The following is a 21,467-nucleotide window of genomic DNA, read 5'->3' as shown; positions in this document are numbered from 1 at the left end:
CACCCTCAAGATTAACAGTCATGCCCTAGCAACAAAGGACAAACCTAATGTACCTCAGAAAGAGGCTGACCTGGTAGACAACAGACTGAGAAAGCTACAGTCAGGCACAAGATGGAGAGCTGATGCTGGAAGATGTACATGGGCAGAATCAGACCAGTTCTTCAATATGGTGTGACACCGTGGGGAACTTTAGACCAGACCAATGTTGAAAAGGTCAGCAAGGTGCAGAACCTTGCGGTCAGGATTATCAGATCAGGCAAATGTCTTTTTGGAAAATGGTAACTGCCACCGTCCAGAAGTCCCTTGAGGACAGGGGAGACTCAAAGCTCCTAATTCAAGCAGCCAAATTTAAAAAACCTGAAAACCAGTGGTGTAGCTAGTGGCAGGCGTAGCTAGGGGCGGGTGTAGCTTGGGGCGGGCGTAGCTAGTGCGAGCATAGCTAGGGGCAGGAGGAGGGAATGGTCCACCCTGGGGCTCACATTTTTGGGGGCGGCATTATTGGCCAAAAGGCTCAGTACAATTCGTATGTAAGCAGCAGGGTTCAGAAAAATATCACTCATGAATGAAAAAAGTAAAATTCTCTGATTTATATCCACAAATGCTTCAAAAATAATTTTCAGACAGTCCTTCTGTGATGGCATCAGACACAGCAGTTGAAATTTATGAGGCAATAACAAAAATAAACATAGACATTACACCAATAATAATTTCTAGGAAGATAAACAACTAATTTACAATTTATAATTTCATTTCGTTATCAATCCGAATACGTTCTTGCTCTGCACAGAAAACATCCCCACCTATCACTTGTACACTACACTGGTTCTGGTTTTTTCAGCGTAATTAGATTAAACTAATAATCAGGACACGGCTTATCAGTGTGTCTATACCATATTCTTGTCTAGTTGATGCTTATAAATTATTATATGTGAAAAATTATTGCTGTTTCTCTATATATGAATAAATTTATGCAGGATTTATCTTAATTTTTCTCTATCCATCATTTTAATTTTCTATTTAAATAGGTTAACATATTCAGATATGTATTACATTCCTCTCCACTCAAAGAAGCACGCAGGCAGCAGACATGGCTGGAGGAGACCCTTGTGTGCCCATTTCAGTGCTTGAGAAGGCGAAGAAGACAAGCACTTGTGGAAACTGTTTTATTGTATCGTAAGAGAACTGTTTATCCAGAATTTTGCATTTGCTTTCTTACCTTGACAAATGGTGGGAGAAATTCTTTTCAGTAAATTTATTTATTCTTCTGTATATAAAGGTTCTTGTTTATGCAGATGTGCAGTAGTAAATAGGATGATCTCAATGCATCATTATCAAATCCAAAATTATCAGCAACATAATCCAAGAAGAAGCACAGTACCTTCCTCTTTCCTCAAGACCATTGATTCTTAACCTTTTTTGAGTCACGGACCCCTTTAAGAATCTGATGAAAGCTATGGACCCCCTTCCCCAGAAATATTCACATAACACAACTTTGCATGCAATGAATATAGTGTACTTTATTTATCAAGATTTGATTGTGTCATACATAAATGACATACACAAAGTATTATTAAACTTTAAAGTAAACAAGTAAAGTATCTAAAAAACACTCCTTTTTTATGCCAAAAGGAATGGATACTCATTATAATTATGAAATACAATCCTCTTGTGCAAATTAAAACACAACTACTACTACTACGTTTTCTACTACCATTACTACTACTATTATTACATCTGCTCTCTCGTTATCTACTTTATTTCAATGAGAAGGTTGTTCTTGTTTGCCTTTAGATGATTTTTCTCACATGATATTTAAATTGCATGTTATTTTTCTCATGAGTATATCACTCACGCATTAGGCTTAAGTGAAATAAATAATTGTGAGAAAAATAATATGTGAAAGACATAACTTGCTAGAAAAACCATGTGAGAAAGTTCACGCAAGACATTCTTCATTTGGAGATGAGTCTTCAGATACTGTACATTTTGACCTTTTACAATTTGCTTTGTCTTCCACTTGTGTGAAATGCACTTGAGTAGGAATGTAGATGTGAGATGTGGTGTTTTATATTTTGCTTTATACAGTTGGGTTAACAGAAGTGTCATGAAGAATCTAGGTCATTCTACCTGTGAACTACCATTGTTCTTTTACCTCTTTCAATAGTATAAAATAAAAAAATAACCAGCTCAGTTAGAAATTAATTTTTTTTTTGGTCAAATTGTTTTTGATGCATGCATATTATGTTTAGGTTCATTTAGATTTTACCAAAAAAAAGCCTTATCATTAATTGATTTTTGTGTGGACCAATTAACAAATTGAAAGGAGTCTTGGATTTCACCAAAAATTCATGTGAACGCACCAAAAGGGAAAGGAGAGACATCAACAAAGGTAAACAGCAATAGACTCTTCATATTTTCTGAAATATTTTCAGAGAACAAAACTTTCTTGAATGAATGCAACTGGTAGCAACACTCACATACATCTCCCCTGTAAGAACACTTAGAGCAGGGGTCCTCAATCATAGTCCTGGAGGGCCACAGTGGCTGCAGGTTTTTGTTCTAACCCGTTTGCTTAATTAGAAAGCAATTCTTGCCAATAATTTAATTTCTTGGCTTGTTAGTGCTTGAACTCTGCTATGTCAGGTAATTCTCATATCCTAGATTTTCTTCCCCTTTCTAAGGATATCATCCAAATGATTTGAATGCTAAAATGGATGAGTAATTCTCAGTCCTTCACTTTTTTCTCTTCACTTTCCTTCCAAATATTTAATTAAACCCAATGGTGCAGGATAAATAAACGCAGGTGTAAATGGTAACAAGCTAAATGGAGAAATGCTGGTCTCTTTTGTCATTTGCATGTTATTGCTAATTAGGGGAAATTAAAAAACAAGAACACAGCTGTTTAAGAGTAAAATAAGCAATAAGTGAAGCAGAAAAGTTACTTGAGTAATAAGTGCTTCTTATTAAGCAATTGGGTTGGAGCAAAAACCTGCAGCCACCTCGGCCCACCAGGACTGTGATTGAGGACCCCTGACTTAGAGCAATAGTTTGAACATGTGTGAAGCAGTACTGTGTGAGTAAAGCCAACATGTTACTATATACTGTATGATACAAAGTATATTTGTACAACTATGTTAAACATGTGGCAACAATTTATTCTCTATTTATTTTGTTTAAACACAAGTTTTACTGTCTATCTCCTTTATTAATGCAGTTCACATCAAATTGAGGCTTTAACAGTATTTAAAAGTAACTATAAAAATATACAATTACTTTAAAAATACAATTTCTGATATTTGCCAAATAGATGCATGGATTAATGAATGGATAGAAGATTCACTCTTAAGACATTGATAGCAAAAGCAAATAACAAACATTAATACAACATTTAAGAATACATACTACACAAGTACATATTCTGTAAAATATCAGTGGTTTGTAAATAGACCTACAAGAATTAAAAAAAAAAAAAAAACATGAACTGATTGCCCATTGGACTACTGCTGTGTAGTCATTAGCACTGCTGCCTTACATTTCCAGAATCTTGTGTTCAAATCCCAGCATGCTGCCAGTCCGTGTGTGGTTTTCTCATTCTCTCCATGTATACATGGGTTCTAGTCCAGGTACTCTGTCTTAAAGACATGCCAGTTAGTTTAACTGGCGAATCTAAACAGGGGAATGTTTGCATGAGTGGGCTCTGCAATGACTTGACATCACCTCCTTACTGGGTACCTGCTTTGCACCATGTGCTGCAAAAAACACGTTTAAGAGCATCATGCTGCTATTATTAGTGTTTGTGTGTGAGTTTTCACTGTGTTAAAGAAGGTAAAAGTTTTCTGGGTTTAGGTGTTCAGGGTAAATATGCCTAATGGTAGACGGGCACCGCATCCTGTGCTGTTTCTTGCCTTGTACTGGATGTCATTGACATTTCAAACAACTACACCTCCTTTATTTTTGTAAGCTTTATTGATATTGTTGTGACACTTATAAGTAATTTCCACAGTATTTCAACATTTTGTTTTATCCAACCACCATCCCTGTCATTTTCTGAACCCATTTATCCCAGAGCATATTTGCAGGGGAGAAAAGCGTATTTCCTAACAGGGCACAATTAAATAATTTGCATGGGAATCCTCACAAAGTGTTTTCATCATGTGTCAGAGAGAGAGCGGTTTTGGAGCATGCGCTGATAGCGTGTTGTTGCAAATTTAAAATTGTATTCTTTGTCATCAACTTCCATACAGGTTAAGGAGAAAAAAGCAAGAAAATGGAAATTTGCCAGCATGTAGAAAGTGAAAAAGTGTGCCGTGAATGCAAAAGGCTGCACTAATTATCTGCATGTTTCTATTATTATATTTGTTAATATGTCTTGTTTTCATGTGAGACTTGAAGTAACCACCCATATATCAATACTCATTCATTCAAAGCCAATATAGAACTGCTACAAAATCTGAATGTCTTTGGGATGTTTGAGGAAACAAAGAAACTGGAGAATATGGGGCAGACAAACGGAATGATCAACCCCATAAAGCTAATCTCTGGATGATTAATATACAATACAGTACATTTCAAGCAGAAAATGAAAAAAAAAACACATAAATGGCTTTGCCTCTTTCAAGTGGATGCATACTGGTGTAAGGGTTCTTTGGCTGAGATAAACACTGAGTGTTGTTTACTGTAAGAAGCCCTGCTGGACAAGAAGTACTCTTAAGTGGTTTATGAAGTTGAGCCAAATGTGCATTGCCTCTGTGTAAATGTTTGCTGCCACTTGTGCCTTCACCTCAAAAAGTTATTCAAGCTCACCAATGCAGACAGTGCAGTTGGGAGAGTATGGTGAACTGTAACATTTCTCAGATAAGAAAAGAAATGAACATTAAACAGATTTCTCTTCAAAGAAATGAATGAAGAAAGCATTTATTAATGATTGCTGTGTCCTTGAAAGTGTATCCCAGCAATGTTTTGTTTTCAGAACAGTATTACCTGTTATTTAATGCTTTGTGCCAGAGAGGCTAAGCCAGCACATCAATCTTACAGAGATGGTGATGTCTGGGAAACAGCCTTTGATTTGCAATGGATTGGATTGGTTTGGAGGAAGAAGTAACTAGATTAACAGCTGTAGGAAATCCACTGATTTCAGCATCTAATTTTTCACTGAACTTTGCCAACCGTTGAAATCATGAACTACTAATTGCATATGAAAATGTGTTTATATGTATATACCAGGCCTGGGGAAGTTAATGGATTGTGATTAATGTGGTCTTTTTAACATGTTTTTAATGTGTTAAACAATATTGTTGCATCCAGGGCCGGCAACAAAGCAAATGCTTCTGGAAATGGTTTTGTCAGGGTGACATTTTCATGTATTTTCTTTTTTTTTTAACATTACGAAACAGTAGTACAAATGAGTTAAGTGTGTACCTAAAGAATTACATACATATTCAGTACAGTATTTATATACTACCTTTAAATATTTTTGAAATATTTCACGGTTCACAACGATACGCCACATATCGATATGTAGCACTGGTGTTCATTTTCTTGATTTATACATACTGACGTAGGTGCAGGGGAGTGTCAGGAAAAGGGGGAGGTCCTGGTGCAATGCTAGAGAAAAGTTACGAAGTTAAAAATGACGCTCTCTCTTTTTTTTTCATTTCATTTTTCTATAAGAAGATCAAATCAATAAGATATTACATACTTTAAGTGCTACATAAGTTATCTTTGAGGGCCTTAAAACCAAAATAAGTCCCTAATACCTCTGTATTTAACTCGCCAATCTGCCATCCAGTTTACAGTATTGACTGCCTCAATATAATGACAAAATTCTATGAAATAGAAGTGTAATGATTATCCCTACCCATGATTCAAGTTTGCAGTATTTTTGCTAATTTATGGAAAGAACACAACATAACCATTCGAATAATGCATGGTGTCAGTTTTTAAGTGAGATAAAAGCTACAGAGATCTTTTTTTTAGCATGCTAGGAGCAAATGTGTAGGTAGAGCAGTGTTTTCCCACACAGTGGTAGCACATTTTTAGTAACCCAAAAAATCCCAAGGCATACCACGATTCTACCAACCACAAAAGTATTAAATCTATGCATGTGCTAAACCAGGGGTCACCAGCTCCAGTCCTGGAGGACCACTGTGGCTGCAGGTTTTCATTCAAACCCTTTTCTTAATGAATAACCTGTTTCCATCCATCCATCCATTATCCAACCCGCTGAATCCAAACACAGGGTCACGGGGGTCTGCAGGAGCCAATCCCAGCCAACACAGGGCACAAGGCAGGAACCAATCCCGGGCAGGGTGCCAACCCACCGCAGGACACACACAAACACACCCACACACCAAGCACACACTAGGGCCAATTTAGAATCGCCTCATATAACATCCGGCGCCGCCGAGAGTGGCAGCCTTTTCAGCAGCTCCGTGTATGACTGTATATGTATGTGTACTTTTCTACTTTTATTTTTCTATTTTTATTTATTGATCACTCCTATTACTTTATTTTATGTGGATTCGTTCCCTGGACACACTTACTTTTACAACGTGGGCATGGATTTTTACACGCCGAGACTCGCCTATTCAAGTACTCAACTTCGAGCGCTGAGAACAAGTGCCAGTGCCGGTGTGGTTCCCTATTTACCCGACGAGGTAAGAAGGCGGTATCGTGGCAGCAGAGCCGGCACTAAGCTAAAAATGAAGCGGCTTGCGAGAAAGTGGCGTTTTAAGCCTTCGGTGCCTTCTGTTATTCTGGGGAATGTGAACTCAATTTCAAATGAGATCAACGAACTGGCTGCGCTGGTGAAAAATGTCAGAACCTACAGAGAATGCAGTTTGTTGTGTTTCTGCGAAACGTGGCTAACTAACACCATCCCAGATGCTAATGTGGAGCTACCCGGGTTTAGCACAGTTAGAGCGGACAGAGACGCAAGTACCTGTGGGAAGCACAAAGGAGGAGGACTCGCTCTCTATGTTAATACACGGTGGTGTCACTCTGGACATGTTAAAGTCAAAATCTCCACTTGCTGCAGGGACATCGAACTGTTCGCCATAAGTCTGCGTCCCTATTACTTGCCCAGAGAGTTTGGACATGTCATTGTTGTCATCGTGTATATTCCTCCTCGGGCGGACGTGGAGTCAGCGAGTGACATCATCCATTCTGCTGTTGCTAAGTTACAAACGCAGCACCCCGAGGCACTTGTGCTAATCGCTGGAGACTTTAACCATGTGACGCTGGACAAAACATTACCTGCATTCTCCCAGTATGTGGACTGCAACACCCGGGGAAATAAGACTATTGATTTACTGTATGCAAACGTTAAAGACGCATACAGTGCCACCCCGCTGCCTGCGCTTGGGAAAGGAGATCATAACCTGGTTCTGCTTCAGCCTCACTACAAACCAAAAGTGAGAGTCCTACCTGTAACCACACGATCATTCAGGAAGTGGACCCCGGAGGCTGAGAATGCTCTGAGACAATGTTTTGGAACTACAGACTGGGATATCCTGCAGGGATCACATAGTGAGAACATTGAGGAGGTTGTTGACTGCACTACTGACTACATCAACTTCTGTATGGACATTGTAGTTCCAGTAAGAACTGTACACTGCTATGCTAACAACAAGCCATGGATTACAAGTGACATCAAGGGCCTTTTGAACCAGAAGAAAAGAGCCTTTAAAGACGGTGATCAGCATGAGCTCAAGCGCGTGCAGAAGGAACTCCGAGTCCAGCTCAGGGCGGCGAAGGAGCAGTACAGGAGAAAGCTGGAGCAGAAGTTGCAGAACAACAGCATGAAGGAAGTGTGGGATGGAATGAAGATCATCACTGGCTGCAGCTCGAAGCGGGGTACCACCATTGAGAGAGACGTGAAGAGAGCAAACCAAATGAACATCTTCTTTAACAGGTTTGACCACCCTAACCCACTCTCACCTCGGAGTACTGCACTCTCTACACATCCTTCTGCTGATACCAACATAGGAGAGACATCCCCACCCACAATTACAGCAGCGCAAGTGAGCAGAGAGCTGAGGAAACTTCGTGCCAGCAAAGCAGCAGGTCCAGATGGAGTATCGCCACGACTGCTGAAGGTCTGTGCATCAGAGCTAGGGGGTCCTCTACAGCGCATCTTCAACCTGAGCCTGGAACAGGGGAAAGTCCCGAGGCTTTGGCAAAAAATCTTGCATCACCCCAGTCCCAAAGGTATCACGTCCTGGTGAGCTGAATGACTTCCGGCCTGTCGCTCTAACATCACATGTGATGAAGACCATGGAGCGGCTGCTGCTTCACCACCTGAGGCCACAGGTCCAACATGCCCTCGACCCTCTGCAGTTCGCATACCAGGAGAAGGTGGGAGCGGAAGATGCCATCATCTATATGCTACATCGATCCCTCTCCCACTTGGACAAAGGCAGTGGCGCTGTAAGAATTATGTTTCTAGACTTCTCTAGCGCCTTCAACACCATCCAACCTCTGCTCCTTAGGAACAAGCTGACAGAGATGGGAGTAGATTCATACCTGGTGGCATGGATCGTGGACTATCTTACAAACAGTCCTCAGTATGTGCGTCTTGGGAATTGCAGATCTGACATTGTGGTCAGCAACACAGGAGCGCCGCAGGGGACTGTACTTTCTCCGGTCCTATTCAGCCTATATACATCGGACTTCCAATATAACTCAGAGTCCTGCCACGTGCAAAAGTTTGCTGACGACACTGCTATCGTGGGCTGCATCAGGAGTGGGCAGGAGGAGGAGTATAGAAACCTCATCAAGGACTTTGTTAAATGGTGCGACTTAAACCACCTACAACTGAACACCAGCAAAACCAAGGAACTGGTGGTGGATTTTAGGAGACCCGGGCCTCTCATGGACCCCGTGATCATCAGAGGTGACTGTGTGCAGAGGGTGCAGACCTATAAATACCTGGGAGTGCAGATGGACGATAAATTGGACTGGACTGCCAATACTGATTCTCTGTGCAAGAAAGGACAGAGCCGCCTGTACTTCCTTAGAAGACTGGCATCCTTCAACATCTGCAGTAAGATGCCGCAGATGTTCTATCAGATGGTTGTGGCGAGTGCCCTCTTCTACGCAGTGGTGTGCTGGGGAGGCAGCATTAAGAAGAAGGATGCCTCACGCCTGGACAAACTGGTGAGGAAGGCAGGCTCTATTGTTGGCATAGAGCTGGACGGTTTGACATCCGTAGCAGAGCAACGGGCACTCAGCAGGCTCCTATCAATTATGGAGAATCCACTACATCCATTAAACAGTGTCATCTCCAGACAGTGGAGCAGTTTCAGCGACAGACTGCTGTCACTGTCCTGCTCCACTGACAGACTGAGAAGATCATTCCTCCCCCAAACTATGCGACTCTTCAATTCCACCAGAGGGGGTAAACGCTGAACATTATTCAAGTTATTGTCTGTTTTTTTACCTGCATTTTTTATTACTCTTTAATTTAATATTTTTTTGCTGCTGGAGTATGTGAATTTCCCCCTGGGATTAATAAAGTATCTATCTATCTATCTATCTATCTATCTATCTATCTATCTATCTATCTATCTATCTATCTATCTATCTATCTATCTATCTATCTATCTATCTATCTATCTATCTATCCACCTAACCTGCATATCTTTGGACTGTGGGAGGAAACCGGAGCGTCCGGAGGAAACCCACGCAGACACTGGGAGAACATGCAAACTCCACACAGGGAGGACCCGGGAAGCGAACCCAGGTCCCCCAACTGCGAGGCAGCAGCGCTACCCTCTGCGCCACCGTGCCGCCCATGACCTGTTTTTGCTGGTAATTAACTTCATTTGAACTAATTTTAATTGACTTGTTCTTGAAGACTTAGACCCCTTAATTGTTTCTTTTTCCTTAATTAGCAGCCAAACAATAATGAGATACAAAATGAGCCAAAAAACCAGGGGGGTATTTTCCGTACGTTGCTTAAATCATCCGAGATCAGATGCCTCATCTTGCATGAGTTAATGCCAGTGAAACTCATCCAGCATAAGTCGGTTTTTCAAACGCAGCCATGTAGTAGATTAGTCTAGCTGGATCTAATCATCCAAGATGAATGCGCGTGCCTGCACTGAGTGAAAAGCCCATATATATTGAGTCTAGAAAACATGATCAGCAAGTCTTTGATAGGCTGTAACAAAATCACGAAAGAATGGGCACATTTTTTTTTTTCACACAAGCAGAGCAAGACCTTTTATTCGAAGGACATGAAGAATTTCAAGATTTAATATGCACAAGGGGTAACACTGCAAAAGCAGCCCAAACCAGAAAAGACGGCTGGCAAAAAGTGGCCGACAAATTAAACGCGTGTGCATTGTACTTACTGAAAGCAGCGTTTCATTTCCTATGTGTCAGATTAATTATTATTTAATATGTCATAATTCCAGATCAAACGTGAGCACAAGGAGAACACGGGAACAGGTTAAAGTGAAGTACAAGAATATATTTCAAACTGGTAAATATTGGTATATAACTATTTAAAGAATTGTTGACATAAAGAATCATATATAATGTAAAGAACATTAATTTTAAAGCTAACCCCTGCAGAAGAGTTGACTCTCCAGCAAAATGCCCATCGCCCTGTTTCTGAGGGCATTCCAGGGGGAAGCTCCTCCTCAGAACCAGTGGCAGGATGCAGTGGTCACTTCATTTCAGGTAAAGGATGGTCATTGCATATATTTGTCCTCAATTTGTGCCATAGACAGGTTCCATATAGCCCACTTTATTTTTTGGGTCAGTTGCAGGGAATGTCATATCCCTAGAACCTGTGTCTGACCAACGAGATATTGACAAAGGTCAAATATTTGATGAAGACACTGATTATTAATCAGGAGGAGAGGTACATTTTCCAAATAATGTTTGATCAAACTCCACTGTGATCAGTCCCATGCGCCCCAATCACATTTGGAAACCCTGGGTAATGAGAATGTTAGTCTGATTGTGAGATTGTTTATGGAACTGTGGGTGTTTTTACCTGTGTATTACCTACCTGCAATGGCATGAAACGCCTCTTTTGTCTGCACACACACACACACAGGTGTCCAGGAAACACTATGAAAACCCAAAGGAAATATTTCAGAGCCAAACAGACTATACGAATTGCCTGCCAAACTGCACTTTTAGTAGATTTTCCGCATCGCCTACAGTATATAAAAAAAGTGCTGCTTGTAAAAAACCTGAAAGCAATGCATACTGTCTGTGTGGTTGTGAGAGCCCAACTTCGCCGAGTTTGACTTCGAATATAAGGTCCTAATACATTTTTGAGGTACAATATTCCCCCTCGGCTAAAGCGGTATCTTTCGAAAAGAATTTCCTCCGGGAGCAATAAAGGATCTTGCCGATTGCGCAAACCCCTCTGTATATGAAATTCTCTTCTTATAATTTGTGTATCGATATCAAATGGTCGCTCATTCATGAACGGCGAAGTCATGACTAAGTGAATTCCACACACGGACACTGATTAAGTTTTTTTGTGCTAATCCTTGTTTACATCGAACAAACCTGCTCCGAGCAGGTTTGAGGATTAGGATGTGTTGCTATGACCACACTTCCTGCAAAAGTTTCGAAAAACCGACAGATCCAGGATCACGCCAAATTGTCAACAATTACATCCAGCTAAACGAGTAATCCTTGTATGAAAAATACCCCCCTGGTGTCCATCATACAATATCTGAAAATAAAGAAAGATAGAAGGTCTCAGGAATGTTGATCTGCTCAGATCTCCAAAACATTTTAACAGTGCTCTTAGAAAGAGAAAATCAACAATTTCGGAAATGTCTGCTAATGCACCATGACAGCAGCAGCAAAGTCACGAAATTAAAGAATGGGTTTAATTAACGACAAGAACTGGCACCTCATTAAGCAACTGGTTGGAGTGAAATTAATTGGAGTTTGAGGCCCTCACTTAGTTGGTCTTCTGTTGGATCCCTCTCTCCATATTTCATTTCTGTTTGGGTGCCATTTAAGGAAAGAAATTAAGCAATTCAGAGGAAATTCAGGGGAGCAAATCTTAAAAAAAGCAATTCAATTAAAATTAATTCACAAGAAATTAATTAGCAGCACAAACAGGGCACTCATTTAAAAAAGGGTTAGAATGAAAATCTACAGTCACGGTGGTCCTCCAGGACCAGACTTGGTGACCCCTGTGCTAAACTGTCTAAAGGGGTGGGACAATTAAATCAGTTTTTAGCAGTGCATTCAAAGTCAGCAGTTATTTGGATCGTTTAAGTTTTCCTTTGACACGTCTTTGTCTGAAATGCTATGCCAATTTGATATGCCTCATTTTCTTATTACCTTCTTTTCAACATGCCTTTTGTCCTCACAGGTGGCGCAGCAGTATTGCTGCTGCTTTGCAGTAGGAAGATTGTGGGTTCACTTCCTCCTTGTGTGGATAGAGCTTTGAGTACTGAGAAAAGCGCTATATAAATGTAATGAATTATTATTATTATAGGAAGGCATTCGGTTATCGGGGCTGATGTAGATGATTTGACTAGTGTGTGTCAGAGGGCAATGCTAAAGAAACTGGAAATCATCTCAACTGATGACAGTCATCCATTACATGTAGAACTAAACTTCAGTAAATCAGGAAGGATAGTTGCTTTGAAAACCCAAACAAATCGCTCCAGAAACTCCTTTCTTCCTAGTGTCATACGACTTATTATGATTATGTTTAAGATTTTGATCTATATCCTGTAACCTTTTTTTTTTTTTTTTGGTGTAAATATGCTTTATCTAACTGCCTTACCTTAACCTTTCTTATTTCTATTTGTCTGTTTTATTTCATTCTGTCTGTTACCTGTTATTAGATGCAACTGAGAAGGCAAATTTCATGTTTTCTTGTGTAAACATGACTAAATAAAGAAACCTAAACCTAAACTAACAATAACACTAACACTAAGTTTAACACTAGAATCCCTGAAGCCTATTAAAAAAGTTGTAATGCCAGGCCACCTTAAATTACATTGCACCTCCTCATCAGTGTCTTTTGTTTTGCAAATGTGTCAGATCAGCACAAGCAGCAAGCAGCCTGCTATCCCATCCCCCCCCCCCACCCCCCCCCACCCCCCACCAACGTAGCTGAAGTGAGACGCAAAATTCTCAGAGCTCAAGTCTGTTTATCTGGGTGTGAGGTTGCATAGAGTAAATAATATATCATTATTTGGAGTACATACATTTCATGTGTGTTCCATTTCTACAATACTCTTGATAAATGTAGGATGACAGGAAATGCGAAGCAAGAAATGTTGAACACATAACTAAAACAGAAACTTTTTTCATGTTATAGTAATAATTCATAAAATGTTAATGTGAAATGTATAATGTGTGAAGACTGAAGGTCAAATATCAAATAAATACTTTTACAAAAGGTATAACAAAAAATATAACCAAAGAAAAGGAAATTATTCAATTAACATGTTGCTGTCAATACGTAAAAAAATGAAGCCCAGTTATAAATTGCATGGGTGGGTCAGAGGTAAGAACGGCTGCTTCTAAATCAAGACGTTGCAGGTTCAATCATGAGTATTCCCTGCATTTTCTGTTTTGAGTAGTGAAATGATATTATTGTTAGTTATATATAATAAAAACATACATTTGATTTGAGTCTGTAACACCCATTGCAAATATTTGCTACTTGTAAAAGTGTTTTTTTTTATTCAGTTTTATTCTCTCAGTCACATTCACATGATACAATGAACTTGCCTCGCCCTCTCTGAGTTTATGGGTTTATCTCCATTCTTTTCACAAGAGCAGCAATGACCACAGTTGGTGCTGTGGTTAATGCCTGCTCAGAACTATTTGTTGTACCGGCAATCAAAGATACGGTGACTGCTATCAGACTATTATGCGGCATTTGCGTTTTGACAACAAAGACACCCATGCAGAACGTGTGAAAAATGACAGATTTGCAAGTGCATGTCCAGTGCTACTCATTATTTAGGAAAAGATCTCTGTTGTACCATGGGAGAAAGACTTTCCAAGACTGTGGTCATAAAGCTGTTTTGGACAAAGGCAGAACTGCAACAACAGACAACTTTTTCATGTCGCTTTCACTGGCTAATAAACTGCTGCACTGCAACACAACTCTTCTTGGCACCATAAAGTAGGACGTGAACTTCCACCTGCAGCTAAAGTCACTTCAGGAAACATGCAATTCTCCACACTAGTGTTTAGATCTGGCAGTGCCATGCTGATGGTGTATGCGCCCAAAAAGAAGAAGTCTGTCTGCATTCCCAGTACCATGCACCATAATGTGGAGACTGGGCAAAATCGGAAAAACAGAATGTTCAAAAGACAAATCATGTTCAAATGACATAGAGTTTTCAAATAATTGTGCTTTCATGCATGGTTGTTTGTGTGCATGTAAGAGAGGGACAGAGACATATTTAAAATTATTCAAGTGGTTACTGGAATATAAAATTAACACTTTTGCAAATATATAACGAAAAAGTGTGCTTTTATTCAACAATAAAACAGAATAAAAAAATTCAAGTAACAACAAGATACCAAGAAGACATGATTCACCAGTGTTTGTGTGTCTGCTTGTATCCCTTCAGCAATGTCTTTTACAAGTAGCAAAACTTTATACCGGCTGTTACGGACTCAAATCAAATGTATGTTTTTATTATATATTAATAATAAGAACAGCAGCTCACCACTCAAAACAGTAAATGTGGGGAAGACCCAGGATCGAATCCACAACCTCTTGATTTAGAAGCAGTTGTTCTTACCTCAACACCAGCCATACAATTTATATTTGGGCTCGGTTATTACTTATTGACAGCAACATGTAAATTGAATATTTTTTTTTCTTCAGTTATATTTTTGATAAAGGTGCACTTGTTTTGTTATACCTTTTGTGAAAGTGTTTATTTGATATTTGGATTGTCAGTCTTCACACATTATACACTTCACGTCAGCATTTTGTCATTATTATAATATGAAAAAAACTTCTATTTTTGTTATGTGTTCAACATTTCTTGTCTCATATTTCCTGTCATCCTACATTTATCCAGATTGTTGTAGACACGGAACACACATGAATTGCATGTATTCCAAATAACAATATGTTATTTACCCTATACAACTTCAGGCACCTGACACCCAGATAAACACACTTGAACTGGGAGAACTTAAGCTGTGCCAGCAGGGAATGGGATAGCAGGCTGTTTGCTACTTGTGCTGATTGACACATTTGCAAAACAAAGATACTGATGAAGAGGCTTATGACTTTTTTTTTCATAGGCTTCAGGGGTTCAAGTGTTAAACTATGCTATTAATTGTTTTTTTTTAAATCCTTTTGTGTTCATTCTACATCATGTTTTACATGTAATTGCAATTAATCACAATTAATTTCATACATTTATGCGATTTATTAATTTTTTAAAGAATTCCCATCCCTAGTTTATATGTATGTATGTGTGTATATATATATATATATATATATATATATATATATATATATATATATATATATATATATATATATATATATATATATATATATATATATATATGTAGGTATATAAGACGCACACAAAGACTTTTTTAAATGCAGCTAACCTCACATTTTCATTTCATATAGAAAAACTATCAAGCTCAGTTGTGTAACGTTATTTAATCGCATGAAGTCGAGGGTTGTATCATGGTTACCAAACAGTTGTTCTTCTGTTCTTGACAAACTAGCTGATGATGGCAAACCATGCATCTTTTCAAGTGGAAACGAAATTGCCATTGTTAACAGGTGTCTTGTCAATAATATTATTTGTATGCCAGAAATACAACTATACAATACAGTATTTGTGAATGAAGCAGTTTTTCAAAGAATTGACTGAGTAGTATTTCAACTATTGATTGCTTCTTTTAAAATAACTAAGTACAAGTAAAACGAGTGCATTATGATCTATTGAACTGGAACGATGAAAGATCTGTGCTTCCATACAATCATTTTGAACGATGTTTTGAGGAGTAAGCAGTGTAGTTCACACAATGGTTTACTTTTGCTGTTATCTTTTATTGGACTCTACAATAACATATTGATTGCACTGCTTTACTTCTGAGGTATCCATATCCTTTTTCAAAGAATATTTAAATTTGAAGGCCAGGAGGACACAACCGAAAATATATATATATTTTTTGTAACTGAGATTTTACCACTCCAAGCAAAGATGTGAATGGAGCATTTTTGGTTACCATTCCATTTTGAACATCCCTGATGTTCACTCTTTGTGCACCAAACAGCCATCATGGATTGCACTACCAGAATGACAGCCTATGTCTGTATAGCACAGGGCATCACAGTGGGATGCCCTATTCCAATATGAGAAAAAGGCCATATGATAACCAAAAAAGCCCTGCTATATCATCTTTTGGCAGTTTTCCCAGCACTAATATGGTCCTCTGCTGGCTCTTTGATAAGGCAGTCAATTTCTAACACTTTACTCTCCATTTGTTATCCCCATGTAAGAGAAACAATGAAATCCACAAGTGGCATAATCATCTCCAAGCAATGTAGAAAGATTAAGGGGGCACAGTTTTGGTGTACTGGTAGCTAAGGCAAGAGGTGTGGGGTTTCAGAGATTACCTGTAAGGTAGATGAAAGACTCCGGACGGTGAGGCAGAATAAATACAGTTTAATTTTTTTCTTATAAACTATATCTTCCTGAGTACTTATCTTGTTTACTTTGATTCTTACTTGAATATGATTTTACCTTGTTTCCACAACTTTTCTTATGTATTGGCAAATTCAGCTGAACTTAACTAATTAACATTTTTTGAATTTTGATACTGAATATAATTTTGCCAATTACCTGTATATACAGAATACAACATGTTGTAAAATGATAATTTTATTCATTTTTATCTCTGAAAAAGCATAAGGTTAATGATTCATTAACATCTTTAATGATGCTGTCTTTAATTGATTTCACCAATGTGTAGCTGGAGTCCATGTAAATGAAGTCTGTGTACTTGAAATAGGCTGACAGTTGCAAACGTTCCAGAATCACAGTGGCTAATGCTGCAGCTTCTTCACTCCAAGGGGCATGGTTCAGCTCCCAGCAAGGTCAATGTCCTTGTAGCAAAGATGTATTATTGTAGGTTAATTGGTGTTTTCAAAATATGTGTGTTGTGGATGTAGGGATACAGACAAAGTATGTCCTTTTATGACATGACATATCAGCAATAGATGAGTCTTGTCCAACATCCAATATGGCCTGCATAGGCTCCAGCTCCATGAGAACCTGTAGTGGAGAAAGTGAGTTTGGTAAATGAATGGATGCTCCTCATTTTGTCTGAGGTTTGTCCACTGCAGTGTGGGGTGTTTGTTTTATGTGTATAGTTTGGGGAAAATTGAGAATCTTTTTCTGAAATAAGTGTAAGCAGTTATGAAATCTTTTGTCATGCAGGTGGAAATTAAAGAACTAAGAAAATTAAGAAATCCAGATGAGGTTTAATCAGCACATGATCTAGCTTCAGTGATGATCACATTTCTTTGATTAACAACAGCTACTCTACTTCAGTTTTATTTAATTATTTGTATACTTGCAACTAGTAATTCATGTATTTTTTCACTGAATTATATGAAGACTACCTTGTTATACACTGGATTTTATCCTGCTATAAATAAAGAACAGTTGTTAGTCATTTTAAAGATAATTTATTGCCAAAACTTATAATTGTTCATTTTTATGATATTTAATTACTTATTTTTATTATCTATATTTAGTCATGTGTTTCTACAGTGATACCAAGGTGCAAGCAATAGAACATTAAAACAAGTAGCATGCATAAAAGGAAAGGAGGCGAGCACAAAGTACAAATAGTGTCAGCATTAAATGTGGCTTGGGCAAAACCAGAGGGGTGGCTGCATTAATAAGTAGAATTGAGAATACAGAAAAAGTTGGTACTCTACAATTTCAAATTGAAAGAAGAATGCTTGTTGAATTTCTCTGTTAATGCTGCTATCCTTCTGCTTTTGCATGCACCACCTATAATTGCGGCCACACCCCTTTGATTTTTCACATGATGCCTATTAATGTTGCCAACCCTTTGGTTTTCCATGTGCCACATTTTTATACTTACACCACATGTGTTTTGTTTTTTTGGGGGACATAATAGTGTTTCCTATGTAGAATGACATATTTTAGCCACACCAGGATGCCCTCACATTCAAAAGTAAAAATTAATTTTATCAATGCCGGGTTTGCATAATGCATTTTTCTAACATGGGCTCAGCATATTTTCTGCTGTGATGTGAACACTGAGGTGCACTAATTCTGGATTATTAAAAAAAAACTCCTTCCACACATTCACATTGACTCATAATAGGCCCATTTTTCAACATTTAATAAAAATAAAAGCATGGCTTTTTGAAAACATTTTACACTTAGAATAGAAAAATTGCTTTCTAAATAGTAAATCCTTTTTTCATTCTTGAACTTCATTGGATTTCAGATATGAAAAAGAACAGGTAAACCTCCTTTGCCAAGTTTAACATCCATCTGTTATTGAATCCAAATTATCTAGACAATAGTTGTATGGGTGGGAGCATATCCCAGCAGTATTAGCAGTACTGGACACAACCTTGGGACATGCATCAATCCATATGCAGTAACTACTTGAAGCAATATAATTATATGATTAATAAGAACCATACATAAAACCTTTCACCAAATTTAAAACATACTTGACAATTGTCATTGCTGGGATATGACTCTTGGATTTTCCCAACTTTGAAAATTAATCATAATATATATGAGTAGGCCTATAAGACTCTGAGATAACTTCACCAACTGCAGAATATATTATAATTAATATTATAATCTAGATTATGAAAAATATTATAATTATCTGATGGGGTGTATGATGTTTTATTTAACTGAGATGTATTAGATATTGTAAACTGTTTGCTAGCCTCCAGTATTTTTCAAGATTTATAGAAAACAGTTTTAGGTAAACCTCTGTTAAAGAACTACAGTTTTGACCGCACTGTTCTAGATTATTTTAGACCCATCACTATTCTTCCTTCCTTAAGTAAAATATTGGAGTATTATTAAATAAACACTCTACACTAGATAAATTCCAGTCAGGGTTATCATCTAACCTTTTGCAACAGAAACTATTTTAGTAAAAATAGTCAATGATTTACAGCTAAATACTGATATAACTAACATAACACAGACGACTCAGGCTCCGACGCAGATGGCAGCCTTTCCAGCAGCTCCGTGTATGACTTTATATTTTTTACCTTTTTCTCTATTTTTTCTCTATTTCACTGATCACTCCTACCACTTTCTTTTATGTGGACTCGTTCCCTGGATACTTTTTACTGCTTTTTACTACTTGGACATGGATTTTTACACGCCGAGACTCGTCTATTCAGGTAGTCAACTTCAAGCGCTGAGAACAAAGGCCTGTGTCAGTGTGGTTCCTTATTTACCTGATGAGGTAAGACGGTCGTATCATGGCAGCAGAGCTGGCGCTAAGATAAAAGCCAAGCGGCTAGTGAGAAAGTGGTGATACAAGCCTTTGGTGCCTTCTGTGATCCTGGGAAATGTGAACTCACTACCAAATAAGATCGACGAACTGGCTGCGCTGGTGAAAAATGTCAGGACCTACACGGAATACAGTTTGTTGTGTTTTTGTGAAACGTGGCTAACAACTATCCTCCCAGATGCTAACATGTAGCTACCCGGGTTAGAACGGACAGAGATGCAAATACCTGCGGGAAGCGGAAAGGAGGAGGACTCGCTCTCTATGTGAATACAAGGTGGTGCAACTCTGGACATGTAAACGTCAAAATCTTCACTTGCTGCAGGGACATCGAACTGTTGGCTGTAAGTCTGCATCCCCATTACTTGCCCAGAGAGTTCGGACACGTCATTTTTGTTATTGTTTACATCCCTCCTCGGGCGGAAGTGGAGATAGCGGGTGACATCATCCATTCTGCTGTTGCTAAATTACAAATGCAGCAGCCCGAGGCACTTGTGCTCATCTCTGGAGACTTTAACCATGTGACGCTGGACAAAACATTATCTGCCTTCTCCCAGTATGTGGATTGTAACACCCGGGGAAATAGGACTATTGACCTACTGTATGCAAACGTTAAAGACGCATACAGCGCCACCCTGCTGCCTGCGCTTGGGAAAGCAGATCATAACCTGGTTCTGCTTCAGCCTCACTACAAACCAAGAGTGAGGGAGCTACCTACAATCACACACTCATTCAGGAAGTGGTCCCGAGGCAGAGCAGGCTCTGAGAGACTGCTTTGGAAATACGGACTGAGATATCATGCAGGGATCATATAGTGAGAATATTGAGGAGGTTGTTGACTGCACAACTGACTACATCAACTTCTGCATGGACATTGTATTTCCAGTAAGAACAGTACGCTACTATGCTAACAACAAGCCATGGATTACAAGTGACATCAAAGGTCTTTTGAACCAGAAGAAAAAGGCTTTTAAAGGCGGTGATCAGCATGAGCTCAAGCGCGTGCAGAAGGAACTCTGAGTCCAGCTCAGGGCGGCGAAGGAGCAGTACAGGAGAAAGCTGGAGCAGAAGTTGCAGAATAACAGCATGAAGGAAGTGTAGGATGGGATGAAGATCATCACTGGCTGCAGCTTGAAGCGCGGTGCCACCATTGAGAGAGACGTGGAGAGAGCAAACCAGATGAACAACTTCTTTAACAGGTTTGACCACCCTAACTCACTCTCACCTCAGTGTACTGCACCCTCCACTCATCCTTCTGCTGATACCAGCATAGGAGAGAGTTACCCCCCACCCACAATTACAGCAGCCCAGGTAAGCAGAGAGCTGAGGAGACTTCGTGCCAGCAAAGCAGTGGGTTCAGATGGAGTATCGCCATGACTGTTGAAGGCCTGTGCATTGGAGCTGGGGATTCCTCTACAGCGCATCTTCAACCTGAGCCTGGAACAGGGGAGAGTCCCGAGGCTTTGGAAAACATCTTGCATCACCCCAGTCCCAAAGGTATCTTGTCCTAGTGAACTGAATGACTTCTGGCCTGTCGCTCTGACGTCACATGTGATGAAGATCATGGAGTGGCTGCTGCTTCACCACCTGAGGCCACAGGTCCTCCATGCCCTCGACCCTCTGCAGTTCGCATAAAAGGAGAAGGTGGGAGTGGAGGATGCCATCATCTACATGCCACACCAATCCCTCTCCCACTTGGACAGAGGCAGTGGTGCTGTAAGAATTATGTTTCTGGACTTCTCTAGTGCCTTCAACACCATCCAACCTCTGCTCCTTAGGGACAAGCTGGCAGAGATAGGAATAGATTCATACCTGGTGGCATGGATCGTGGACTATCTTACAGACAGACCTCAGTATGTGCGTCTCAGGAACTGCAGGTCTGACATTGTGGTCAGCAATGAGGATTGCCACAGGGGACTGTACTTTCTCCGGTCCTGTTCAGCCTA

Source organism: Erpetoichthys calabaricus, chromosome 12, assembly GCF_900747795.2.
Source record: "Erpetoichthys calabaricus chromosome 12, fErpCal1.3, whole genome shotgun sequence".
NCBI lineage: Eukaryota > Metazoa > Chordata > Cladistia > Polypteriformes > Polypteridae > Erpetoichthys > Erpetoichthys calabaricus.
Note: the sequence above shows the minus strand (reverse complement) of the source record.